The following is a 14737-nucleotide window of genomic DNA, read 5'->3' on the forward strand; positions in this document are numbered from 1 at the left end:
CCCTTATCTCATTAAAAGAAAAGCTGACAAGTCTGTACCACATGGGTGTAACCTTGGATATACCTCTGGACATCAGGCTCTGTCAGGCTGTATGTGTGATTGCGGGATGGGGGTGGAATGGAGGCCTCATGGCAAGTTCTCTTGGGGGACCATATCCCCCCATGCATGTGCTTCCTTATATTCACAAACATTGTGGATACATCATGGCCTAACACATTCTGAAGATGCCATGTGGGACAAACAAATGAAATGTGGTACTGAAAGAAAGTAAGAGAGCAGGCAACTTAAAATGAAGTGGATTAATTAAATGATCTATGTATTTGCCAAGGGTAATTCTAACAGGAAGCCCTCAGGGTTACAATATCATATGGACTTTAACAAGGAAGGTTTTATTTCCTGAGATATTTTATTTCTTTTTATAAATGCTACTGTAGACTTCTCATAGTCCTGGCTTGGGTTTTGGCTGCCTGCTTTCAGTACCCAGCAGAAACAGACAGTAGGGTAGTGACATTGCATTCATGTCCCTTTTCAGTGTTACATCATTTGCTTTTATGTATGCAGGTTATAGATCAGAGGCTGGCAATGATCTGGGAATTAGTGACCTGGGTTTTATAGCTCTACTACAGATTCAGTTTGCTATCTTGGACCCCACCTCTCTCTGACTCACCTATCCATTTTCCAAAGTGGTGGACTGATGTAATTGTTACACTAGTATTAAATAATCCTGATACATGACAGTCTGATTTATAACTGGGCTACTGCTCCTATAGCAATTTAAGATCAGTGAAACTGTTAATTTTTAACCCTGAAATAAACAGGATTAAAATTACAACAGTTTTGCTCTTATCCCACTACCAGAGAAGCAATATCGGAGAAGCTGATGCATGCTCTGAATGGAGACTCTCCCTCCTTTTTCAAAAACAGTTGTAAATTATGTCTATTCACAGCAGTGGGTGACTTGACTTTGATTTTTAGCAAGGTTTTAATATGGTCTCCCACAACATTCTTGCAGGTAAGCTAAGGAATCATTAGCTATCCTGATGTCACAGATTAGCTGAGCTGTGACATTTTTTTCCACTAACTAGGTGACATCATAATAAAGCACAAACTGAAGTGCGCATATCCCATTCCTCGTTTAAGGGACAAGGGGAAGTTTATTCTTAAGCAGGGAAAATGTAGCAAGCCAACTCTTATAGCAGCTGTGTTTACTGTTCCAAATTCTGAAGACCATTTTTATATGTAGAAAATTGCCCCAAGGATTTTAAGTGCTAACAGCAGTTACCCAGCACTGGCGCTGCTGTAGCTCAGATGCAGCTCAGTCTGATGTCACCGTGATCTTCCACACGTAGCTAAACTTCCCCTGCAACAAAGGGGGAAATCTGAAACTGATATCTCTGAAATTCTTGATGTAGAAAAATCTGAAACATTTTTTTAAAAATCCCAAAAACTTAAAAAACAAAACAAAACAGACTTTATACAACATAAAGGGGAGTCAGGCACACCACCTTCTTTTTCAGTATAGGACACCTTTTGAAAGAAAGCAACAAAAGGGAACCAAACCATTGATATCAACAGAGTTAGACTTAAATCAAGAAGAAAGGGAATCCCAAACTATAAACAACATTGTCTCTAAGCAGTGATATGCCTCAGAGACTGCATTTTCCTCACCTTTAAAAAGACATTCAGTGTTGGGTTTGTGTTCTTGAGGACAGGAAGACTGATAAACTCACCAATCCCTTCATTTCTTTTTCAATTTAAGCAAAACCAATTTCATAACCAAGGTAAGAGCTGGCATTGTAGGCAAAGATGCCAGTATTGAGCTGAATTTTGCTAGAAACATTTAAACTTTGCTTCTGAAAAATGTAAAAAAAAAGACTAGGACTCTGAAGATGTTTCAGTGGGTCTAAGAGATATCCTTTCCCTGGCATGCTTTTAAAAATACTTGTCAGTGAGAGAAATCTGGTTCATTCCATGGGCAAAAAAAATATTTTTAAGGAGAAATATTTTGTAAACTTCAGGGATAATTTGTCAATTCCAGCATTCAATCATATCTGTTGTGGGGACAGGGATTCCTATCACAGGTAGATAATCATCTCAAGTAGCTTTATAAATTTGGCAAAATTTGCATAAGAGGTCACATAAAGCTACCTTTAGCATGGCAACAGCTTTACAGCTTGAATATCCGTATATTGGGATGTTGTTTTGTATCTTTCCCAGAAACCAGCTAGATCAATAGAGGGCACGTACAGACATCAGACTTAGACCAGTCTAAGTGAACATAGATCAATCGAAACCCATAACTGTTCAAAAGTTTGACGCACATAGACCACATGAGAGATACACTCAATTGAAATCAATTAATGTTAAACCAATGTATTGAACCTAAGTACTGTTTCCCTATCAGTTCAAGTTTAAATCAATGTTCACCAGCATCCTGGCCTGCTTTGCGTCCACCACCCCTTCCCTCATAGGGTAGTGCACTAGCACTCAGCCCATGGTTGGCTGCTCTAGCCAGGTGCTAAGCCAGCCCTACCCCAGGCTGTCTTAGTACTGAGAAAGCACAGCCCTTCTCCCCAGACCTGCCTCCAGCCACCTGTGAGCCATGGGGTGTGGCATCTGTGTCTCCCACCCAAGTCCCTGGGCCATGCCTGTGTACCCTCAACACCCTATCACGAAGCACCCCATGACATACACACAGATCGCAACACTGAGCCCAGGAGAACTCTAGTGCTTGGGCACAGCCCCACAGACACAAGCCCTAGCATCCACACACACAGCCAGGGACACCCATGCCCCATGCTTGGGCACATCCCCACAGTCCCAAGCCCTACCACGCGCACACACAGAGCCAGGGACACCTTTGCCTCATGCTTTGGAACAGCCCCACAGCCCCCAGCCTTGGCACTTGCATGTCGCATCCTAGAGGTCAGAGGTAGGCTAGAGGAGGCATCCTGGACCCTAGCATAGACACCCCCCCTCCCAAGCAGGAGCTGGTGTGAGCAGTGCACCTCTGGTAGAAAAGGGTGGTGGGGGCAGAACATCAGGACTGGGCCTGCACTGAGGTGACCTTGTGGCTTGGCCAGTGCTGGCAGGTACCCAGACCATGTGTATCTAGGGTGCTACAATAATTTTTGGGCCCACAGCTGCAGAGTTCCAGAGTACTAGGTACAGGGGATGGGGGAAACTGAACATCCAAGCTAGGGCAAGCAGGCAGATGCCCCTGGAAACTTCAGGAGCAGCTGGGGTGTGTCCAGCTACCTCAGTGTTGCAGGCAGAGGTCACTGGAAACTTCATGGCTGGGGTATGGGGTGTTGCCAGCCTCATGGGGCATCTGCTGGAAAGTTTGAGGTTGTAGGGGTGGTGTGACCAGTGAAGCCCCAGTCACTCTGGAGCAGGGCATGGACCTAGCTGGAGTGAGAGGGAGAGTCACATACTGAGACCCGCATCTACATGCGCCCACTGTTCCATCCATCCATCCATCCATCCATCCATCCATCCATCCATCCATCCATCCAATCAACCGTCCATCCATCTCCCCACAGCTGGACCCTTACCCATCTGTGGATACCAAGACCCCACGGACACCACCATGGAAGACCCTAACCTATCCTCCTCCAGTACCCAACCCTAGTTGCACAGTGAGATGAGGGATCTTGTCACCATCTGGGAAGAGCAGGAGACCTAGGACCAGTTCTGCAAAGGGCATTGTAACAGGGACACATTCAAGCACATTGCCTAACAGATGCAAGTACGGGGCCGCCACTGAGATTGTGTGCAGTGATGGACCAAGACAAAATAAATGAAGATCCAGTACAAGCATGTGCAAAATACTAATAAAATGTCCAGGAGCAGGAGGCACAGCATGGTCTTCTATAAGAAGCTGCCTCGCCTCCTCATCATAGACAGGGCCATTGACACCCTGCATATGTATACCACTACTGGAGAGCAGGAGTCAGCAGCAGGGAGACCACCATAGGAGGGTACGCAGGAAAGCCCTGGGGCACCAAACAACTGGGTGCCCAGGAGTAGGTCCCTGGGGGCCATAGGGTGCAAGGTTTTCTGATGGCACTGGTCCCTAGGACTCTGGCCCATTGGTGCTGGTCCCCACAAAATCACAGGATCTAGATGCTGAAGTGCACCTGCAGCTGGACCTTCACTAGCACCTGAACCCCCACCCACACATGCAGAGTGCTCCCCAGCCCTGACTGCCAGCACAGTGGCTGCTACCACAGCACCATCCACAGCACCCGTGCCCAGCCCTTCCCCTATGCCTAGTAAAGGCTCTGGCACTGAGCAAGGACACTCTCCTGCCTGGGATGGTACAGCTGTACCAGGCTCCACATGGCACCAGGGAAAAGCAAAGCCCCTGGGGGGAAGAGAGGGAAGAGAAGCAGGTGGGCAGTGCCTACATCTAGTGGGTGACTCTTCCCCACATCCCAGCACATGCCTCTTAGGGGAGTGCAGGCAGGGGAATGGTGTCCATACAGCCAGGGTTGTAGGTGGTGTCAGGACACTGAGTCAGAGGAACTGGGTCATGAGATTCATTGCCCAGTGCTAAGGCACAGGCACTCAGGGACTCAAAGTTCTGTGGCCATGCTCATCTGGGGAGTGCTCCCAGTCCCCATGGGCCAGGAGGTAGTTGGCCAGGGCTTTGCAGACACAGATTTCCTGCTTGTGTGCAGGGTCAGTGCTCCCAGCATTAGCCAGAGGCTTTACTTTTCCCAGCCTCCCTGTGCTGTACATTTCCAGCATGCCATGACTAGTCTGTGTGCTGTGCCTCCTTTGCCCAGGCTTCACAAAAGACCTCCCCCTCTGATCTCCCAGATGTCATGGATGACACATATGACAATGATGAGGTATGACAGGTGCTCCTTCACCACCATAAGACACAAGCTGAGAGCATGCCAGAGTGCCTTGAGGTGGCTGAAGGCACATTCCAGTCATGTGGCACCTGCTTAAGCAGTTGTTGAAGTGCTCCTTTTGGTGGTGCAGCTGGCTCATATAGGACTTTATGAGCCAGGGCAGGAGGGGATAAGATGGGTTCCTGATGATAAGGGGAGGGAATAGGATGGCACCAATAATGAGACTGGGAACCCCAGGATTATAGTACCCTCTGGGGGATGGGGGGAATTGCAGAAAATGTGGGCATCATGGATGCTGCTCATCAAGCAGTGAATATATAGGTGAAACAGATCTGGTGGTCAATAATGCCCTGCAGGATGACGGAGAAGTAGCCCTTCTGGTTGATGAATACCTGGGCACCTTGGGGCAGGCAGATGGTGGGGATGTGGGTGTCATCCACAGCTCCCATGCAGTTAAGAATGCCCATGCAGTGGAAGCCAGTGATCACATCCCTTGGGTTGATGAGGTGGATAAAGCAATTGGCAAGGAAATTTTGGATGTTCATCCCTGAATGTCTTCTCCAGCCTTGGACTTGCCCACACCAAACTGGCTGGCGACATAGTGGATACTGTAGGAAGTGGCCAGCTTCATAATGGCAATAACCACCTGCTTGTTTGGAGTGAGGGATAGCCACATGCTGATGTCCTGATGTGGGCAATGATGTCCATGAAGGTGGCTCAGTGCATGCAGAAGGTCTGGACCCACTGTTTGTCATCCCAGATGTCCAGGAGAATCTACTCTTTCCAGTTGCTGTTAGTGGCATGGGCACAGAACCAGTGCTTGATGCCAGTATGCATAGTGTCCTGGGTGGCCTCATCCTCATTGGTCACTTGGAAGTCAGTGGTCCAGTCCAAGATGCTTGGTGAGTGCAGGGTGTGGTAGCTGGCCCTGTGTGGGACAGCTGACTACTGGATCAGGGGCGGGAAGCTACATCCAATGGCAACCAGCTGCTGAATGATGTCCAGATGGCCATGCATGATGTCCCACAGCCTTCAGTGAGAGTCATACAGGGGGACAAACAGGACATGCCATAGCTTGGGTCTCCATGCTTGGGTGTGGGCAGTGGGCACCATGGTGGGATGCGGGCAGGCTGGGACATAGTCATGTGCAATTAACAAGGGAGGGCACTTGCTTTGGGGCAATTCTGGAAGCTTCTAGATAGAGCATGAGAGAGGGTCCATGATGAGGCAGCAGGGGGTTTTGGGGCATGGTTGCCCATGCCCAGCAGTCAATCAGAGTTGGTCTGGGTGCTCAGCTATGTTTGGCAGCCTCCAGCAGCCTGGGGAAGAGCACCTCCTGCCTGCAGGCCTTGGTTAATGCAGGCTGCCTGGATTACCCCCCCCCACCCCAGGTGAACATGTATATTATTTATTCCCAATTTAAACTAGGTCACTGAGAGAAAACTGTAATTTAGATTGATTCCTCCCCTGGCTTTTTGAATGTCTGTACACATGATGAGTATCTGCCCATACCACCTACACCTCATTAAGTGTCCCAGCTTAGAAGTGAAACCTCCACAGTGACCTCTGTGGGGTCTGAAAAAGCAGGTGGTACAGTGCTACCAGAGCAACTGAACCTTCCCCGTTTGTATGAATAGAAGGGTGGAGCTTATTTTGTAGAAGGTGATTTCTTTATGCATTGGGAGAAACAATCCAGGTTAAATAATAACCACGCATGTATCCTTTGTATTTCATAAAAGATTCTGCCCTACTGAGAGTATTTGTTTTTCTTTCTTCTTCATAGCTGTCAAATGCAGACGTCTCTCCATCCCCAGTTCCCACTCAACATGCTTTTGATGATGACACACACTCTGCTGAGCCCAGTTGGGGACTGGAAGTTCCCAGCATGAGACAAATAAACAGCTTTTTTCACCCTCCCCCCCCCCAACCCCTTTACTTGTTTTTCTGGTCTAATTTCCCAGTTTGGCATGCTGTATAATAAAAGAAATGAGAATTTCAAATTTAAGTTGATTAACAGTGGTGTGGCATGCATAAAATATTTTATGGAACAAACACTTTCAATTAGGACAAATATGAAAGTTTAGGACTGATTAATAGCGGTCACATTCAAGGACTTCTATGCTCCTTTTTTTGGTGGGGAGGGTGCTGTGGTCCTGGATGGAATTTCAAACATATTCATTAGCAATAGCGTGCTTATTTGTCACCAAACCAACAAGCAAAGGAAACTAAGCACTAAAAACAAGCTAAGAAAAATATTTTAGATACTTTGTCACAAGCAAATCAAGGCCAGGATGCCACAGTCAACCACTAAGTTGGTGTTGGCCTATGAAGTTAGATATGGAGGGGGGGAAAGGAAGGAAGGGCTGCAAGCCTGATGGATTCAATTACATTTGCTAGGAGTGATGTAAATACAGTCACTTACATTTGAACTAAAGATTGACAAAAGCTATATTCTCCCCTTCCCTGCTAAATTTCAAATACACACAAGCTTACAAAAAGTTTTCATATACACCAACTATAAGTAAATTAGATAAAGATCAACCCTTCCACCCCTGGATTGTTCCTCTGCCACTCCAACTTCCCCCTCTGGCCCCCATAGGCTCTTCCATTCCTTGATCATTGCCCTGCCACCCCATCACCCTGAGTGTGGCAGAGGTGCCAGTAGGAAGGATTCCCCTTCTGTGCCTGCTCCAGAAGTCTCTGCACCCAGCTCCACACTTCCACTGTGCACCCAGATCAGCTCCCATCAAGCCCCGCAACTGAAGGTGGGGGTGGGGGGCAAGGATCTGCCAAGCAGGGGGGTTGGAGGGAGCTTGGGAGCAGGCAAGGAGGGAGATCCTCTCCCTTCCCCCTACTACAGCTATTGCTTATAGGAGTGGCAGGACAAAGATCCAGAAGTGGGGGGATGCAATCAGGTGAGTGGAAGGGGGATTTAGGGTGTGATGGAGGGCACCAGGCTGATTTGAGGGGCTGAGGGAACAATCCAAATAGCATGGGTGGGGGGCCTTTCCCTTCCCCCCTCTCCCAACCTATACTGTGGTGAGAGCTGGCGAGAAGATCAGGTACAGAGCAGACTTGCAGCCCTGCACCACACACCTGCTTGCCAGCCTTCTAGCAGCAGGTCTGAGCAGTAGTGCACATTAGAGGAGGTATTAATCCTAAACATGTGACTGATCACTAGTACTAGTTAACCTTAACACAGACTCTCATTCTTCAGAATTAGCATTTGCTAATCTAACGTGTAATCTTGCCCTTAGGTTGTTTTACAGAGTTTTCCCTCATGCTTCTTTAGCAGTAGAAAATCTTCCTGTAAGAGTAGGCTGCCCTGGCATTATTAGCTGTAGGAAGTATCTACAGGACAGTTCTGATGAAGCTGCTTTGACTGGGAGCTGGAAATTCACCCCGTCCAAGAGAGATTGTTCTCCTTTGAATCCTTTAGGAACTCCTACCAAGATATTTTTCACAGCTCACAACACCTCTGAAATCCCACTTTGTACAGAAAGGTTTCCTATCATGAGAGGTTAAGGGGAAAAGTTGTAGGACCCTCAGCTTTTCCACAGAAGTTGTTTCAAAGGGACCGTGGAAAGCTAAAGCTCCTACAGGAACTTCCTGGAGTTTTTCCAACTCTCAGTATTTTACTGGACATCATAGGATATTTGATTTTTTTTTTCTTTATGAATAATCACATATCCTGGAGTCATGCAATCATACAAAAATCTCCATTTTCCTTTAAAAATGCTTGCATCCTTATGGTTACAGAGAAAAGTTTGAACATGTGAACAATAAAGGGTCAAACACAGAAGGCACATAAAAGACTCCAAATTTATTTTTAAAATGTTTTATTGTTTTGGGGGATCTGACACAGGAGTTTTTTAATCTTATGGTCTGTAGTACTAACAGCTTTCTGGGGACATCTCCCAAGGGTATGGAAGGGGACAAACAAGACCCAACCTTGATTTGGAGCATTTCTAACATTACCTTTAGAAAGTTTGGGCTCCCCCCACCCCACCGGTTATTTACACTATATGTTTCTGAGTAATTAGAAGCCTTAGGGATTTTTAGAAGTGAGTAGTGATGCAGAGTAGTCAAATGGAGATAGGAGTTAGGCTGTCAGAAAATACTGCAGAGTCCTCTTCCAAACCTGAGACATCCAAGTTTACTACTTGCTTTTGAAAATCCTGGCAGTATAGCATTTATGGGAACCATCAATCTAATTTTGTAATTTGGACCATCCTTTCCAGTTCTAATCCGAAGTATTAAGCAATTTGAATTGAAATAACATCACAGCTCACAGAAAATAAATTATTTTAATACTTAAACAATCATGAGGGCACCATCTACACATTACACTGAAGGTATGATTAACCAGTTAATCACACCTTAAGTGGTCACCTGGCCATGTGTTCAATCAATTAATGGTATGATAAAGAGGAATAAGCTACAAAATTATTCCACAAAATATGTGTAATAACTTTGTAGCTGCTTCCTATCACACCATTAACTGAACTTGTGGCCAGGGGCCCCTGTCACTGGGATCCTGGTCAGCTGATCAGAGCTCCCAGCTGGGAAGGGTCTATGTGCCCTCTGACCCTGGGAGTTCCCAGATAACTCAGGTCCCAGCCCTGAGGTATGTCTGCATAGCTGGGAGAGTGCAGCAGCTGTAGTCTCCCAGCAACCGGGGTGTGTGGAGCATCCCCACAACTGGGAGTCCTGGCAGCTGAGGGGGCTCCCAGCTGCAGGAGCTTGTTTCTTGCTGCTGCAGGGGGAGCCTGGGATTGGGTTCCCCCTGCACCAGCAATAAGGTGTGATGGGATCCAATTTGTAATCCCACGATTATGCCTCCTGCCATGTAGGTGTGGCATGGGAGAGGTGAAATTCTGTGGATCATGTATTAGATCCCATTACGCCTTTACCTCTATGTGTAGAGGAGCCCGAAGGGTCTTTATAATCTTGGTAAGTAAGGAGATCAAGTGATAACAAGATCAAAAGTAGCTTTTGAGGAAGTTACTATTTTATCCTACACCTTGAGGGCTTTCTTATTCTCTATTTTAATTGTTCTATAAATCTAGTTTTTGTTTTCTAATAAAAAAAATATATATATATATATATACTCTCTTTTTCTGAGGATAGGGCAGAGTGACACGGACAAGTTAGTCTCTAGGTGCCACCCTGTACTGCCTTCTGCCTGATTTCAAACAATACAGCTAAGTGTACCTCTTTCTTCCTGAAAAACATTTTTTGTGGACAGCAATTGTAACTACACATTGGAGTCTTTTGTGCTGTGAACCTTTGGGCTAGTACTACAATTACTAACTAGACTAATTTGTACAGTAACAATTTAGAACCAAGGTGCAAGAAATTACAGCTTCCCAATCACTCCCCCCCCCCCCACTACTTTTTAAACAGCATGCTTGCAACTTGGGTATTTTGCTTTCTAAGCTATAAATGCATTTTTAAAGTTCAAATTTACTTAATCCATAAAACTAATTTATAGCTGTGCAAAGAAGAGAAGCAAAGGTTACCAATTAATGGCCTGAGTTATTTAAAAATGACTGAGGTAGGCAGTTTTACTCACCATTTTTGATGACTTTTCATATGCAAATACTGGCCTACATTGTGCATGAGCTTACAAAAAATAGACTTATGCAGATGTAGAAATCCTTACACAATACTATATAGTAAAGATTAATATGAACTCTGACAAACTGTAATACAATGTTATTCTTAATAGTTACTTTGCTCAACCTTATTACACACATGTACAACTAAGCACAGAAAAAATGTAGTTCTGCAGTAGTCAATAGAACTATTTAAATGTGTTGAGTTTTTAAGCAAAAATAGAAGGGAATTTCTAACCTCCTTAGAGATAGTGACAAGTTACTGTAATTTAAACAACTTCAAGTATCTGAAGTAGAGTCACTGACTTTTAAAAATGGGTCTATTTTTTTCTCCCAGTAGTCCATTTAAAATGAATTGCTGGCTTCAGTTTAAAAGGCCCAAGTTTAGTAAAACACTTTATATTCTGTTGAAATCCTTCAGTGACTAGGGATGGATTTCAACATATGCTTAAGGACTTTGCTAAGTTGGGACCTTAAATACCTGCTTTTAGAGTTAAAGCAATCTCTTTCTTAGGAATGACTGTAAAGAGGCAAAGAAAGCAAAACAATGCTACAGAGGTTACCAAGGGTCAAGAGAGACAAATAGCCTCAAAATAATCTTCAAGTGAGTGCTGTGGTGGAAGAGCTTCCCTGCCAATGCCAAAGCTGTATCCATTTTATATTAAGACTGAGCACTTTGGCTTCCAGCACTGAATTTTCACTCTGGTCCAAATGTGGAAGGGAGGGAGAGGACAGATTTTTTTTGTAAAAGGATACTTCCACTGTACATCTGCTGTTTGCTGTGGCTGTTCTTGCTTATAATGATATATTTAGTTTGGAAAATACTGAGAACTTAAGGTCTGATCTTGCAAGCATTTTCAGCACAAGCTTCATATTACTTAAATAAATTCTTGTGTGTTTTAACTTCTAAATGATAATCCATGGAAGTACATAACAAAATAAACCTGCCATTTACTGGGTCAGACCATAGGTCCATCTTGCCTGGTATCTACCCCATGTCATTCAGTGGCAGAGATGGAATACGAAAAGGAAGAGTACCTACCAGTTATCTATGAAAGAGCTTTTCTGGAGTCTTTGTAGCTTGATATTACAGGAGGAGAGAAAGGAAGGGGGGAAACTCCCAAATGTTCATTGCAGTCCAGCTTGTTTTCTCCATTGATTAGTTAACCAGATGAGCATTTACCCTCATTTTTGCAATTTCTTCTTCCTTTTGTGCCATTCCAGGGGCATGTCTACATGTGCATATTAATGCGATGCAATAAACTGTGGTGTTTTACATGTAACATGCACATGGGACTGCAACACTTTGAGTCAGAGCAGAGCAGCCCTGGCTGGCAGGTGGTCTGGGAGGTCAGCCTGCCAGGCCAGGGTGGCTCCCTGCTGGTTCAATGTGCTGTGGAGGGGCTGGCTGGGGCACGAGGGTACTATAGTGCAAGGCTTGCCTGTAGGCAGCCCCCACATTGAAGCACCCTCATGCCCTAGCCAGCCCTTCCAGCATCTACACATGTGCTACTGTAGAGTTTTTTTACTGCTATGGAGTTTTTTTTTACACAGTAAATTAGTTTACTTCAGCCTAATAGGGGTGCATGTGTAGATGCACTATATTAACTGTGCAGCTAGTCTACTGCACAGTAAATGTCTCACGTAGCTGCATCCCAGAATCACAAAATGTTCTGTATCAAATGGAACTTTGTAAAGCAAACAGTAGGCCTAAGAACTGTATCATATGGTTAGAGAGGCAAGGAGGCAGGCTGTGGGTATATCTGTCGCGCTGTAGATACTATTCCATTTTTATTCAAGTGGAATTGCAAGAGTTGTGTAGACTGGCCCTCTGAAGATCTCTGAATCAAGCCAGTTTTAATTAAGCTGATCAATCATCTCAGAATAATCAAATTAATGAAAAAAATGTAGTTGACTGTTTGATTCCAGCAACAGCTACATTTTATCATATGAAAAAATGGCTTTTCCTTTGTATTTTAAATGACTGAAATTTGAAAAATAGATTTGTTAACTTCATAAAGGGCAGTAAATGTTATTGCAAAAATGGTTGGTTAACTTGTCACTGTTCTGTTCGGAAGCTTGGACTAACACCCTCAGTGGGATTATTGATATAAATAGTGTCTTTTTAAGAGGAGGCAAGCGACACTGTTCATTAGCAGAGGGTTCATTTATTAAAACCTCAAGTAATCGTCATTCTCAAAAGATCTGAGCTCACTGAAAGTAAATTGTGTATTAATGATGCAGCTATAGCTCAAAAATCGGAGATATTTTGTCATTCTTTATCATATAAATATGGATTTTTATGGAGTCAGGTGTGTTATGAAAAGCTTTGATAGCTGTACAATACTTTGCAAAATTATGGGAGTACATAGCCCATCTGCCACCCACATTTAATAGCTTTTTTCCTAACACATAGTTGACAAAAAAGTGACACCTTCTGTTTCTTCATATACCCAAGGGACTTGCAGTATTTATCAGTTCCATTTTATTTAGGCTGTAAACTCTTTGGGACAGGATGTCTTATTGTTCTGTATTTGTCCGTCTGTCTGATTTATATGCCACCCTTCCCAACAAAAGCTCAGGGCCGCTTACAGTAAGGGAACAGAGTAACTTATAAATCAGGAGAACAAACAAGAGTGCAAAACGGCTTAAAAGGGAATTGGAATATCAAAATAAATCAGAACAACCCTCCCCCCCCCCCCCCAACCAAAATCCCAACTTAGCTTTGTTTGCTAAATATCTACCTAAATAGGAAGGACTTACAGCACTTCCAAAAAAATGTCTAGGCTCAGGCTCTGGTGGGCCTCAAGAGGAAGGGAGTTCCTGAGCCCAGGAGTGACTGCTGAGAATGACATCCCATATGTTTTTACCAACCAGAGTTGACATATTGATGTAAACCTTGCAGGAGGTTGTTTTCAACTGACCTTAGAGATCACTGTGGGACATAAAGGAGCAGGCAGCTCACAAGTACTTAGGGCCCAAGCTGATTAGGGCTTTCTAAGTCAAAACCAGCATCTTGCATTTTATCCTGAAAGTGATTGGAAGTCAGTACAGACTCTGGAGCAGTGGTACCCCACCTCACCCCCATCTGGGGTCGTAGGATCCGTAGTAATTCAAATAATAATAGTAATAAGCGTGCAGTTTTGAAAACACTAATGCACACAACTTTGCTCACCTACAGGTTTGCAGGATCAGGTCGTTGTTCTGCTGCTTTTTCCTTCCTCACTTTTCAGGTGGGGCTTTGTTTCTGAAAAAGTGCCAAATAGTCTGTCTCAGTCTAGCAAAGCACTTAAGTATATAAGCATGTGATTAGCCCCAATGGTTTCACTGTAACTGCTCACATGCATAACTTTAAATATATTCTTAAATGTCCTGCTGTTGGAGGTCACAATGTAGCACCTTGAAGAATCAAGATCAATATAAGTTAATGCCTAGGTACAGAGTGCCATTTAAGAGACTAAAGTAAACTATCCATGTTACCATGTAAGTAAAAAGCTTGACTTTGCTCTCAGTAATTCGTATAGTATTGTCTTCTTTTATTTCCTGATGTCCGTTTCATCCAGAACTACTGTCCTCGATTTAACCAGGCACTTAAGCACATGACTAATTTTAAGGAAAATTATTTCCATTGACTTGAATAAGGCAACTCATATGTAAGTACTTCCCTGTATTGGAATCAACGAGAAGTTTCAGGCTTGGGAAGTAATGAATGTCCGAATCTTCTCTGTGCATCTGCCTTTTTTCACAGTGAATATAATGTTCATAAAAGAACTAGAACTGGCAGTCAGAAAGCTTGATTGACCTGTTCAGCAGAAAATACTGTATGTGAAGCATGGGAAAGAATGATTTGGCTTTAGTAACACCCCTCTGTTCTGTGTCTTTTAATGGTGGCAATATGTTTGTTGCCTGGGCATCCGCAAAAAGAAAGCATACCAGGAACACAGCTTACCTGAACTTTTGGATAACAAATTATTAAGAGTCACGTAAAGCAAAATCTGCTCTAGAAAATGATGTGTAGATGATTATTAGGTAGGTTTATGTAGACAACACACATAAGTGCATATAGTAGTCCTGGACTGTAGTTTATGGTAAGGTAAACTCCAGAAAAGTTTGAGTGCTCATAGCAAGAAATGTAGGTCAACACTGAGGGCCAAATTCTATCTAAGTATTTAATGCAGCACCACAGACCCAACAGGAAAGAGAATGTGAGTGTGAGGGGATTGTTCTTTTCCAGCTCTAAGGGATGACTAGCATGGT

At 44.1% G+C, this 14737-nt stretch overlaps 1 long non-coding RNA gene across 1 annotated transcript in view; it reads right to left on the minus strand.

The window, feature by feature from the left end:
* The window catches only part of LOC109284047 (uncharacterized), a 133411-nt gene extending 119669 nt beyond the window's left edge, over window positions 1–13742 (minus strand). The window contains exon 1 of the long non-coding RNA XR_009460871.1: window positions 13656–13742. This is a non-coding gene — a long non-coding RNA (uncharacterized LOC109284047). The remainder of the gene's footprint in view (window positions 1–13655) is intronic.
* Window positions 13743–14737: the final 995 nt, after the last annotated feature.

The sequence above is a fragment of the Alligator mississippiensis genome, chromosome 3 (genome assembly GCF_030867095.1).
Source record: "Alligator mississippiensis isolate rAllMis1 chromosome 3, rAllMis1, whole genome shotgun sequence".
Lineage (NCBI taxonomy): Eukaryota > Metazoa > Chordata > Crocodylia > Alligatoridae > Alligator > Alligator mississippiensis.